Source organism: Eriocheir sinensis, chromosome 29 (assembly GCF_024679095.1).
Source record: "Eriocheir sinensis breed Jianghai 21 chromosome 29, ASM2467909v1, whole genome shotgun sequence".
Classification (NCBI taxonomy): domain Eukaryota; kingdom Metazoa; phylum Arthropoda; class Malacostraca; order Decapoda; family Varunidae; genus Eriocheir; species Eriocheir sinensis.
Genome location: NC_066537.1, coordinates 13795445 through 13809450, shown reverse-complemented (window position 1 = coordinate 13809450; position 14006 = coordinate 13795445). Strand labels below are relative to the sequence as shown.

The following is a 14006-nucleotide window of genomic DNA, read 5'->3' as shown; positions in this document are numbered from 1 at the left end:
CCCACTCTTCTTATTCCTCAACTTCTCATTTTTCCCTTTTTATTCTCTTCTCTTCCATTCTTGTTACCATCACATCCCCATACCACTATCATCATTCCCTCATTCCTCCTCCTCCCTTCTTTATCCCATTCTTCTTACTCCTCAATCCCTCACTTTTATCTTCCTATCCTCTTCTTTCCCATTATTACTACCATCGCTTTCTTGCCCTGTTCTCTTCTCCCCTTACTACTGTCATTATTCCCTCCTTCCTACTCCTCCCTTCTTTATCTCACTCTTCTTACTTCTCAGCATCAACGCATCCCCCCCCGATGCAGTACCCAATTATATTAGTTTCTTTCTCATGTTCGTCTCCGCGCACATGGGGACGTTCCGAGAAGGGAGCTCCAAGGTGACACAATGAGATTTTTTTTTTTTTTTTTTTTTTACGTTGTTGCCTATTGCGCCGGTAGGCATCTTCCCGGTGGGGCCTGAAGGTCGGCCCAAGGCTTCTTCCAGGTGGGGCCTGATGGTCGGCCCAGCCCGTTCTGGCGCAGGCGAGTGTTTATAGTGGCGCCATCTTGCATTGGCTCATGCTGCCCCCCGGAACTCGTACTTGATTCGCTTGGACGGCTTCCTCTAGAGTCCGGGTTGATGGGTGGTCTTCAGGACAGCATGTGGGTAGTTTTAAGCCACTCGGCGGTGACCGAAAAATCCGAGTGGTAGCGTGAGGATTCGAACCCGCGTCGTCCATCATGCGGCGAATGTGGGTCCAGTACGCTATCACTTCGGCCACCGCCTTGCCATGTTTCGCCTCCAAACAATAGAAGATCGAGAGAGAGAGATTTCACAGGGTTGTGTGTGTAAATTTAGACTGCAAAGTAACGCACGAGCTACCTGCCGCACGTCATCAGGGAAAAACGCTGACATCAGGTGTTGTTCTGGAGTGCTGTTTTTTCTTTTCTGTTTGCTATTGAGTGTTTCGACTTCCCAGGAAAAGACCGCCCATTCTTTATCCTCTTCGTTCACTTCAGGCTGAGCCTTCCTCAAACGGCGACAACTAATGAAACGAGACGATACATTTCAAACCGCAGCTGCCAACTCCTTTTTCTTTCCGTCCTCTTCAGAATACATTCGACTTTTCAGGGTCAAGACTAAATACATCTCTTATTCGTGATTTTTTTTAGTAGACACCCCTTAAAACTTTCACTTACGAATGGTCTTAAAAAAGGTGATAAATTTACTTTTAAAAGAGGAGATATCTATCTTAAGAGTGGCATCAATGAGAAACGTCCAATTTCTTGCTAACTCGTCCATCACAGTTACAAGTCCACCGAAACAGATAAACAAAACCTTCCCATCTCCTCCCTTCACCTACTGAGTGTCGTAGAAGCTGAGTGAGTATTCGGGAAGATGGAAAATGGAGGTAAATCGTCCCAGAAGCTGAACAATAAAGGAGACAAGAGTTTAGTGAAGTTATGAGTCAAAACCACACACACACACACACACACACACACACACACACACACACACACACACACAGAGTGGATGACAAATACAGAATAATAAATTGTGTCATAACATGTCAAAATCTCTCTCTCTCTCTCTCTCTCTCTCTCTCTCTCTCTCTCTCTCTCTCTCTCTCTCTCTCTCTCTCTCTCTCTCTCTCTCTCTCTTTCCCCTAAAGTTTTAATTAGTGGACACACCTGTCCACCCACATGTCTATCTACACTGACCCTTTCTGTTTTAAATCATGCACGAGAGAGAGAGAGAGAGAGAGAGAGAGAGAGAGAGAGAGAGAGAGAGAGAGAGAGAGAGAGAGAGAGAGAGAGAGAGAGAGAGAGAGAGAGAGAATGCAGAGCTTATGTGAAAAGTGGTTTTTACGCTTCTTCGTGTCAAAGCAAAACGTCTAGACCTCTTCAGTTGATGCCACACTTCCCAGAGACGTCAAAAAGGGTCACTGGACTCCCCTCGGCGACCCCACACCTGACCTTTCTCCTCACACCTGAAGCATTGCGAAAGATGAAAAGAAGGAGAAGGAGAGGAAAAGGAGAGCGAGGGCGAAGGGGAAAAAAATATGGAAGTATCTCTCACTAACACTTCAACTTTCTCGTGAATTCTGACAAGTTTCCGGTGTGTGTGTGTGTGTGTGTGTGTGTGTGTGTGTGTGTGTGTGTGTGTGTGTGTGTGTGTGTGTGTGTGTGTGTGTAGCTACGGAGGAAAAAAATCATGCTGACATAATATACAAAAAAACATCCCGGAATTGACATATCTTTTTTATTATTATTATTATTATTATTATTATTATTATTATTATTATTATTATTATTATTACTATCAACAAATCTGCCTCTTATTCTATGGTCTTTTCTAAATAACTTTCGCCTCCATTTTGCTGCTCTTTTACCTCCTCTTTCCTCTTTCCTGTTCTACTGTGTATTAAGAAAGACTGTTATAAGAAAGAGGATGAAATAGATAGATAGATAGATAGATAAATAGATAATTATGCTCAGTCCTACATAACCTCATTTCTACCCCCCACTTTCTGTAAAACACACACACACACACACACACACACACACACACACACACACACACACACACACACACACACACACACACACACACACACACACACACACACACAAACACACACAAAGAGAGGAGCCGATATGACCACCAAAATAACTTTAATGAGCCACCAGCTTCAAAACAGGACGAGAAATGCGAGACTGGGATAAATATTTGACCTGGATCCTGATGCACGAACCAACTTCCCGCTGAGAAATGAAGATGAAAATAAATGAGATAATGGAGCCATTATTAGCGTTTCTGTAGGGGGGGAGAGGGAGAGGGTCCATCAGATCAAATATATGCTGGTAAGGTGCAAAACGAAAATCCAAATTGGGGTGAAAATATGGTAAAAAAAATAAGATTTCACACATGTACTCAGTAAAATATTATACTCTTAATAATATTCGTTAGTTTCAGGGTGTTTTGGGGGAGGGGGCGGGAGAGGTGCAGGGAGGGGTTAGGGGGTTTGGAAAGGGGTGCGGGGGAGAGTGAAGGGTGTAAGGAGGAAGAGGTAGAGGGGAGGAAAAGGAAAGGGTGGAGGGATGGAAGGAGGGGGAATTTTTTTAGATGGAATAATTCTTTGCTCGATTCCCCCTCCTTCCTTCTCTCTCTCTCTCTCTCTCTCTCTCTCTCTCTCTCTCTCTCTCTCTCTCTCTCTCTCTCTCTCTCTCTCTGAGAGTGTGTGTGTGTGTGTGTGTGTGTGTGTGTGTGTGTGTGTGTGTGTGTGTGTGTGTTTACAACGTCTACAAAACACAGCTTGTTAACGTTTTCATAATTATGAGATTTTCCTCTCTCTCTCTCTCTCTCTCTCTCTCTCTCTCTCTCTCTCTCTCTCATTCACAGTTATCACACCATCAATCACTCGAAGGTTGCACAGCGCGTAGCAAACGCAGGAAAAGAGGGAAAGGTGATGGTAATTAAATCTTGCCTCAAGTGTTTTAGGTGGCAAGAAGTTCCACTATAATAGTAGTAATAATAATGAAAATAGCTGTTATTGTTACTATTATCATTACGATTATTATCATTATTATTATTTTCATCATTATGGATCGAGTTTCACGCATCCATACTAAATCATAGAGAGAGAGAGAGAGAGAGAGAGAGAGAGAGAGAGAGGGGGAGGGGGGATGAGAGAAAGTCAAAGGTAAAGAATCGGCCGCCACTCGGAGGGTGGGAGTCCTGGGTGGACGGGGCCGTAGGCGGGGGCGGGGGTGTGGGGGCTGGGCGGGGGTGGGGGGGTCACCTGGCAGCACACTGTTCAGGGTGTGAGTGCACCACGTGGCGAGGGCGTGCCGGGCCGCGCTGTGCCGTGCGGAGCTGAGTCGCGCCGCCGAACTGTCGATATCGGCGACGGAGGCTGAGCGCGGCTGAACAAGTCTACGGGGACGTCCAGCCGCGTTTCACTAAGTCTGGCCGCGCCCCTCGCCGAGGCCACACTCACCGCGGGAGGGGAAGGGGGGGCCAGGTAGGGGGCAGGCCGGGGGAAGTGCCACCCTCTGACTGTCTCACGGCACTGCACATCGCTGGCTCAGGTCCCTCACACTGTCCACTCAGCTCCTGGGCCTGCCGTGTCTGGTGCCGCTGCTGCTACCTCTGCTGCTGCCGTGCTGCTGTCCTTGCCGCTGCCGCTGTTTCGTCTGGTGCCGCTGCTGCTGTTGCTGCGCAGGGGGAGGAGGGGAGGCTGCGGGGAATGATGTCCTGACGCGGTCATCCCGCCTCTTAGCCCACCCACGCCCGGCTCTGGCTCACCCCACCCTGCAGCCTACACAACTTGCTCAGCCTACTCTCTAAACCCTGGACACCCTACACACTGGCCCTGCCTCACTGCACACCCCACTTCTTAGTGTTACATTACATAGTATGACATAATAGACAGCATATATCAATATCAATATCATATATCAAGAGTATTTCAAAATCAGCACAACATAATTACATACAAACCTAAAAACTCACTCACACATACACATAGAAACACACACACACACACACAAACACACACACACACACACACACACACACACACACACACACACACACACGATACTTTCATTCCACCAGCCATCACGGGCGTCGAAAATAACTACGCCTACATTCTTTCAACCAATTAGCGAGGGATTTCGTCTTTAAAATACGGCATAATTAACACAAAAAAGTAGCTGAAAACTAATTATATTTTTCATTTATATAAAACTGCTTGCTACATATAGTTTCAAGTTTGTTAGCAGAAATCATGATGCTATTTACTTCGATGCTGTTGCCAATTTACTAGGACGTGAACATTACAATATAATAATAATATATAATAATATAATAACATTACAATAAAGAATATGTTTAGAAAACCTCACCAATCGGCCATCGCAACGTGGGTGAACACATGGCTGGCACATGTTGAATTCTCGGCCGATAAAAGTTATTCAATAAGTTTTCATCAGTCAGCATTGAATAATCGATTACTGAGCTTAAAGTTACTAAATACAAGACAAAAACTCGAAGTGTATCTAATATTAGGCTGGCATCATTAATTCCAACAGCTTATTCTTCAGTTACCGTTAAAAATTGGTTACTAGGCTTGTACAAGTTACTTATACAGGTCAACGCCTGATTAGCATTACCTGGGAAACGTTACTACCTGGCTGTCTTTACGGGTAGCAAGGCTAGTGGTTTGTGGTAAAAGTGATCATGTGACAAGTGGACCTAGCGTGACCTGACTTGCTTGAATTTTATTGAGAAATGGTCAAGTTTGTATTTATCTGTTTACTAATTAATGTCTTGTTGGGAAGTGGTCAAGCAGTTTGTATTTCTCTATTTACTAATTCGCATATCTATCAATCCTTCACGCATTCATTCATTTCCTTAGCTGATTCTGATGCATTTATTTTAGACCTTCCTTTCTGCTTTAATTCTCTCTCTCTCTCTCTCTCTCTCTCTCTCTCTCTCTCTCTCTCTCTCTCTCTCTCTCTCTCTCTCTCTCTCTCTCTCTCTCTCTCTCTCTCTCTCTCTCTCTCTCCTCCTCCAAGACCTTCAGTTGTGGACATTAATCCCTCACAAATTTATAACACGACGGAAGGAGACAAAAAGAATCAATATGAGTCTACTCTGCCCTTTGTTCGTTACGTCAATACAGTCTAAAAAAAAACTCGGGTGGGACTGAAAAGGTTCTGGAGCCGACTTCCATTTAGTAGCAGGAAACCAATTGAACCTTTGATAGGAATTGTCACTATAGCATTACCAGAATGTTAGTAATAAAATATCCGATTCATGAAACCAGTGTAGGATATGATAACCAAATGCCGGAGTGAGAAATTGGTCAGCAACACCCGGTCCCAACTTTTGAAAACATTAGATAACGTTGAGGTTCAATAAGTTAGTGGTTGGTCTTGAGGGAACTTTCCAAATCTCTGCAAAAGTTAGTGTTTCTGATCCGCTGTAAGGAATAAAACAAGGGAAAGTGGCAACACATAACATTACATAACAAATAATAAAAAAAATACCATCAGAATCAAGTTTAGTGTCCACAACTGTTCGACTCTAGTTCGATCTCTCTGTACCGTCTCTCGTGGCCTCGTGTGGTAAAATAAAGCAATCTACGTTTGTTTGTGCTCGACGCTCTTTCAGCCTCCATCTTTACTTAATTAAGACACCCTATTTTGCATGTTATGTTTGCGGCGACGCCTCCAAATGCCGTCATCAATAGACTTCAGTTTGCTTTTACACTCTACCTATTTTGTTTCCATCCTTTACGTCCGATGCTCCCACACACCTTCCTCAGCGTCTCTCCTTACCTAAGACTCCCTATTATGTATCTAAAGTTTGTATCCGACGTCTCCAGTTGCTGCCATCAGTATACTTCCGGTTCTATTTTTACTAGTCTACTTATTATCATCTTATATTCATCTTTTATGTCCAACGCCCCTACACACCTCTCTTAGTCTCAACCTCCATCTATACTTCTTATTCATTGTTCAGTCACTAACGTTTGTATCCAACGCTCATACACTTATTTTCTTATTCACACATCAACCAAATTTCTTAATTCATTCATTCTTTTCACTAACTTTGCTCAGCCTCACTCGGCCTATCGCAGACTACATTCGTACTTTAGCATGACAGTTCCGCCCCTAACGCTTGTGTCCAACGTTCCCACACATCTTCCCCTAATTGTAAGTAGCCTCCATTCTTTCTCGGACGCCAAATTCTGTCTCAAAAGCTATATCCTCTGCTTTAATCTCTTTTGAGTGTTTCGTGTTTGCGTCTCTGCGTTGACTTAGTTTTGACGCGAAATTCTCGTATTACCCGCGATGCTCATTTGAAAAGTTAATAGTGAGTGAGTTGCCACGTCCCGCCTCCTGTGTTCTTATCGATAGTGGTCTTAGATATATTGGCCTCGCTTATACTGTTAATGCCTTTTTGCATCTTTTAATAATTGAGTTGAGATCGTAATATTCTCTAACAATTTTTAGTCACAGAAATCCAAGAACTTGACTACTCTTGTCACATGCCTTCGTTTGGTAAAACTTTAATTGTTCTTATCGTCTTGCATCTTAATACTATTGCTTTAGGCTTACAGTGATCCTACTGTTCTCATTATCTATTTTTTGTACTTGAAAAAAAAAAAAACTTCCCTATACTCTTGACACACACACGACTTTGTTCAGTAAAGTTTTCCAGTCATCAACTGAGTGGAGTACACACAGCGAGGTGAGACGAAAAAGTTGACTGGCAGGTGAACTAAACATATGAAGGCTGGGCATGGGTGGGACAGTGTCTTGCCCCGTTCTGGCGTCCCTTATACAGCGCTAGGGCAGAGATATTAACGAATGACATTTTCAGACCAACTCTTGTGTAAGCATCTGGGTGGGGGCGGGGAGGGGGCAGCAAATGGCCTTAGGAGATCACAAAGCCGCAAGCTCCAATTTTTAAAAAGTGAGAAAACAAATGTTAACGTGTGACGGTGATTTATCGATAAAACTAACACTTACTCTGCATTGCTCACTCATAACTATATACCTGGACTTTGATCTTTAAGTCAACTATTTTAATCTTCGAGTTCACATGTTATCCCGAGCAAGAAGGGTGAGAGCAAGAAGGGTGAAGAAGGGAAGGGTGAGGGAGGGAAGGATGAGGAAGGGAAGGGTGAGGGCGGGAATGGTGAGGGAGAGAAGGGTGAGGGAGGGAAGGGTGAGGAAGAAAAGGGTGAGGGCGGGATGGGTAAGTGAGGGAAGGGTGAGGGCGGGAAGGGTGAGGGAGGGAAAGGTGAGGGCGGGAAGGGTGAGGGAGGGAAGGGTGAGGTAGGGATGGGTAAGGGAGTGGATGGTGAGGAAGGGATGGGTAAGGGTGAGGAAAGGGTGAGGACGGGATGGGTAAGTGAGGGGAGAGTGAGAGAGAGAGAGAGAGAGAGAGAAAAGAAAGAGAGAGAGAGAGAGAGAGAGAGAGAGAGAGAGAGAGAGAGAGAGAGAGAGAGAGAGAGAGAGAGAGAGAGAGAGAGAGAGAGAGAGAGAGAGAGAGAGAGCAGGAGGCAGCGGTAAGGAAGGAGCGGTACAGGGGAGACCTCAAAACCAACCACTGTGGCCACCACGTGAGGAGATTCTATTTGGGACAACTATCGTGGGATGCGTTTGGAAAGTAGAGCAGCATTAATTTACTCTCTCTCTCTCTCTCTCTCTCTCTCTCTCTCTCTCTCTCTTCCTTCTGTCCCCATTGGGCGCTCCTGAAGCACAATGACGTCACCAAAACTCACTCCATCCATGCAAGTAGGTGGCCAGTCGCGGCACACACAAACAAACACACAAACACTCAGGTGCCCAGCGTTAGTGGTCTACGTGAGAGAGAAGAGGAATTAGCACGCACTTTTTTTTTTTTTTACGTCTTGGCCTATTGCGCCGGTAGGCTTCTTCCCGGTGGATCCTGATGGTCGGTCCAAGGCTTCTTCCCGGTGGGGCCTGATGGTCGGCCCAGCCCGTTCTGGCGCAGGCGAGTGTTTATAGTGGCGCCATCTTGCATTGGCTCATGCTGCCCTCCCGGAGCTCATCTTTAATCCTAGAATCTAGAGTCCGGGTTGATATGTGGTCTTCTGGACAGCATGTGGGTAGTTTAAGCCACTCGGCGGGGGCTGAAAAATCCCAGCTTGGTGGCACCAGTGGGGAATTGAACTCGCGTCCTCCTGAACGCGGGGGCGTCTCGCTATCCGTTCACAAAATAGTATCGGGGGGGGGGGGGGGGGGTCTTTTTTTTTAAGTGTATGTTATTTATATTTTTTGGACTAACGGTTGAAAGGTTAATAAAGAGGCGCTGAGCTGACCTAACACGAGGCCACACACACACACACACACACACACACACACACACACACACACACACACACACACACACACACACACACACACACACAAGCCCCCCATAAACACACAGAAACACTCTCCCCATCCGTTACCCTCAAACACACTCTAGTACAAACTCTCTCTCTCTCACACACACACACACACACACACACACACACACACACACACACACACACACACTCCCCAATCGTCTTCTCCCCCATAGAATCCCACACAAATCCTAAGAAACCCCCAAAACACACTCAAACACACACACAAGCACACATTCTCCCCATCCAACCACCTTCCCACCCACACTCACACACCAGTTCACACCATGTCACTACTTCCCTTCATAGTGGCATGTCCACGTCACGGAAGCAGAAGTACAACGAGAGGAGGCGCTGACGGTGACCTGCTTGAGCTCGAGCGGTGGAGGTCGGCGTGAGGTCGCTTGTGGGCCCTGGGAGGTGGCAGTGTTGGTGGTGGCAGTGGCAAAGGAAGCGAGGTGGAACTCTCGGCCAGCCTGGGGGCACTGGGAGGTCACTGAGGGGCCATCGAGAGGCCAGACAACGCAAGAGATTCATCAACAGGTGAAGATCAGGGAACGCTACGCCACACAAGTGATCGCCACACCGTTACCGCCACCAGTGACTGCTCGTCGGCCGCCGCTCGCCTAGCATCCTCCAGGCATCCCCCCGCATCCCCGCATCCCCCGCGACCCCTCTTCTCCCCCCTTCTCCTGCCTCGCCGCCTCACGCTCCCCCTTCCATTCTGTGCGTCACACGTTTGCCATGCTCTCGACGCCCCCTCTCCCTCGCTCCCTTGCTCTCTTTTTACCCCCTTCCTCCCTGCCTCCCTTCCTCGCTCCAGCCTCTCCCTTCCTTCACTTGATTCCTCTGTTCTTCCCTCCCTCCTCCCTCACTCCTCGCGCATGTGTGTTAGTGCGAGGGAGGAAAGCTTAGGGTCTGCCCCCTCACCCCCCCTTATTTCTCTCTCTCTCTCTCTCTCTCTCATTAACAAAATAAACACAAGCTCATGCATGACACCACGCAGTGTAAGTTCTTTATCATCATCATCATCATCATCATCATCATCATCATCATTCTTCTTTTGCTTTCTCTCCTTTTTTCATCTTTCCCTTCGTTTTAGTTTTCTGTCTTCTTCTCATTATGTTTTCCTTTGCACACTTCCTTGTTCAAATATAACTTCCTCCATTTCCTCCTCCTCCTCGTTCTCGTCCTCCTCCTCCTTGTCCTCGTTCTCCTCCTCCTCCTCCAACTAGGCACCTCTTCCAGTTATTCACCACCAACAATAATTTTTTAGTCCGTGGCCTTAGAACCGCCGAGACCACCACCACCACCACCACCAGTCCTTTTAACATCTAACGACAGCGAAGAAATAAAAATACGCAATAAACAAGGAATAAAGACGAGGAAGAGAAAGAAAAGAAAAGAAGAGAAAAACAGGAGGAGGAAATGGAAAATAAAAAAGACGATCAAGAAGGAAATAACGAAAATAACAAATAATAACTGCGGAGAAGAGGAAGAGAAGTAAAAAAATGAAGGAAAATGGAAAGAATGAGAAGGAAAAAAAACACGAAATAACAAATAATAAGTACGGAGAAGATGAGGAAGAAAAGAAGAATGAAAATAAAACATAGCGGAGGGAGAAGGAAGTAGAAAGATAGAAGCACGGAAGGTCAGGCAACAGAGAGCACGTTGGGTTGTCACGAGGCTGCGCGCTACATCGATCTATAGAGTTCGTCGGGCGCACCGGTGACCTGCACAGCGAATTAAGGCGCTCGCTCCTGACGCAAAGAGGAAAGTTTCGATGCGATTTTTGAAAGAGTTGAGGAAACGAGTTAAAAAGAGTTGAAGAGGAGGAGGAGGAAGAGGAGAGAAGATGAGGAGAAGAAGAGAATAACAGAACAAGAGGAACATGAAGAGGAGGATTAGGAAAGGTTATTATTATCATTATTTTAGTTTACTGGCAAAATCTTTCCACACAAAAAATACATATCACAAAAAAATACTAAAACAACAGAAAATAACACGAGAAAAATAAAGAAAAAATAAGGAAGATAACAAACACACTGAAACAAGAGAAAAGAAGAGGAGGAAAAGAAGGAAAAATAACAAATAGAAGATAACAACACACTAAAACAATAGAAGAGAAGAGGAGAGGAGAGAAAAATAGAAAAACAATAAACGGAAGGAAAAATAGACAGCAAGAAGCCAAGAACTTAACTAGCGTCAGAAGAAAAAAGACAAACCGCAGGAAAGGAAAACAGGTAAATGCATAAAGGTGGCAGTGCGTCAGGTAATGCGTGTAAACACCTGTAAATGACCCACATCCAGGTGTGTTCTCGCTCCCACCCCAAGTCTGGACCCTCCTTTGTCACTTTATGGTAATGGCGAGAACCACCAGACTCTTCTTTCCTACTTTTTTCCTTAATATTGTTGTCCCTTTTAATAACCTAACTTACTTTCTCCTCCTCCTCCTCCTCCTCCTCCTCCTCTTCTTCCTATATTCTCCCTCCTCCTCCTCCTCCTCTTCCTATATTCTCCCTCCTCCTCCTTCTCCTCTTCTTTCCTTTCTTCTATTGTCATTTCTACTAACCTAATCTACATCCTCCTTCCTTCTCCTTCTCCTCTTCCTCATTCTTCTCCGTCTCCTTCCTCCTTTTTTCTTCATTCTGTTTCCATTTATACTAACCTAGCCTACATTCTTCTTACTCCTCCCCTCCTTCTCCCTCCTCCTCTTCGTTTCCCCTCCTTCTTCTTTTCCTACATTTTCCCTCCTCCTCCTATTCCTTTTTCCTCCTCCCTTTTTTTCTTCTTTCTGTAATAATTTTTGCTTATCTATCCAACACCTCCTACTCCTTCTCCTCCTACTCCTTGTCTCCTCTTCCTCTCCTTTCTCCTCCTCCTTCCTCCTTCTTTTATCACTTCTTCTAACCTAACCTACATCCTATTCCATCCTCCTCCTACTCCTCTCTTTCGCCTACGTTTACATCCTCCTTCACATCCTCTTGCTCTTCCTCCTCTCCCTTCCTCATTTTTCCTTCCTTCTGTAACCACTTCTACTAACCTAACCTAGATCCTATATCCTCCTCCTCCTCTTCCTTCTCTCCCCTCCTCATTTTTCCTTCCTTCTGTTGTCATTTCTAAACTAACCTACATTCTACTTTCTCCTCCTCATTCTCATTCCCTCTTTTCCTTTCGTTTACAACCTTCTTCCTCCTCCTCCTCCTCCTCCTCCTCTTCCTTCTCTCCCCTCCTCCTTTTTCCTTCCTTCTGTTGTCACTTCTAACCTAACCTATATTCTACTTCCTCCTCATCCTTCTCATCCTCTCTTTTGCCTTCGTTTACATCCTTCTTCAACATGCTCCTCCTCCTCCTCCTCCTCTTCCTCCTCCTCCTTCTCCTCCAATTACCCTCATTCACTCCCTCCCTGTATCTCCCTTTCCTTTTCCACCCTATCTTCAACTCCAACCTTGACTCCACTCCCTGTTTTTCCCTCTCGCCTTCCTCCCACCCACTCGGTTCCTTTCAAATCACTCTCTCCCCTCCCCTCCTCTCCTCACATTACCTCCCTCATCCACTGACACTTTACTAAATCCCTCATCATCTCCTTCCTACTATGCGCCATAAAACAGTGTGATGGTGTTGGGTTATGATGAGTAAGTCTTTGGTTTATCTGGTGACTTACAAACATAAATGATAACTGCGAGGAGAGAATAAGAATGAAAAAAAGGAAGGAAAGAAGAAAGAAGAGGAAGATAGAGGAACAAAGAAAGAAGAAATGAAGTCGAGTCTCTCTCTCTCTCTCTCTCTCTCTCTCTCTCTCTCTCTCTCTTTTTATCTGACGATTTCCTAATAATAATAATAATAATAACATCGAGGAAAATATTAAACAAGAAAAAGGAAAGAAAGAAGGAAGAAAAAGGTGAAGAAGGAAGAAGAAAAGAAAATCTACTCTCTCTCTCTCTCTCTCTCTCTCTCTCTCTCTCTCTCTCTCTCTCTCTCTCGAAGCGTGTGCCTGTATTGGTCTAATCACATATTTCTGTTTTATTTACGGACCAAATACGAGACCTCTCTGGGTAAGACTCGAGGAAGAGGAGGAGGAAGAAGAGGAGGAGGAGGAGGAGGAGGAGGAGGGACTGTCGCTGGGTCACTTGTCTCGCCACGCTACCTTGCCTCCCTCCTCCTCTCCTCCTCCTCCTCCTCTCCTCCTCCTCCTCTTCTTCCTCATCCCTGAACCTCTGACGATCGTGGTAGTGACATAGAGGAAGAGGAGGAGGAGAGATGTGAAGTGGTATGGAACAATTAGAGGTAGCCTACGAGAGAGAGAGAGAGAGAGAGAGAGAGAGAGAGAAGGCTATGGCGAAGTCTAACCTCCTCGAACCTTAAATAAATTCTTTCCCAGATCTCACACCTGACAGCTGTATGACGTCATTGACCGGCTCGACCAATAGGAGCGCTCTCTCTCTCTCTCTCTCTCTCTCTCTCTCTCTCTCTCTCTCTCTCTCTCTCATCATCCCTTCCCCTCTCCTTTCCCCTCTCTTTTAGTTTTTCTCTTGTTTCCAATTCTATTTTTTCTCTTCTTTCCACTCTTTTTTCTTCCTCCTTTTTTCTCTCTTCTTTCTTTCATCTTGCTTCCTTATCATTTCACCACTTTCCATTTCTCTTCCTTCCTTCTTATTTTTTTTCTCTTTTTTCTTTTCCTCTTTCTTTCTTTATTTCCTTTCTATTCCCCTCTCACTCTTCTTTAAAAACTAAATCCTCTTTGTTTTACCGTAAGCCAAAGCAATATTCATTCATTCATACACACACACACACACACACACACACACACACACACACACACACACACACACACACACACACGTTCTCACAAACCCCTCTCTCGATACCACTTCTAAATATAGCATCCATTTCTCATATTTCCCCCATCACCACCGTCACCACCATCATCACCACCACCACCACCACTCCGGCTCCTTCACTACACGATATTATGAATAAGACCAAGGTTACGTCCTCCCTCCAATTAGCACCTATACAAAGTGAGAGCACAGGTGTTGAAAAGGAAGGAAATACAGGTAACGAGAGAGAGAGAGAGAGAGAG

General features: G+C 45.4%; 1 protein-coding gene across 12 annotated transcripts in view; it reads right to left on the bottom strand.

The window, feature by feature from the left end:
- The window catches only part of LOC127005094 (protein timeless-like), a 101326-nt gene that overhangs the window by 30147 nt on the left and 57173 nt on the right, over positions 1–14006 (bottom strand). The window contains exon 1 of one of the 12 annotated variants that reach the window (XM_050873656.1): positions 3794–5484. The exons of the other annotated variants lie outside the window; for them this stretch is intronic. The gene's annotated coding sequence lies outside the window, so the exon portion shown is untranslated. Of the gene's footprint in view, positions 1–3793; positions 5485–14006 lie in introns of those variants that run through there. 12 annotated transcript variants of the gene reach the window in all.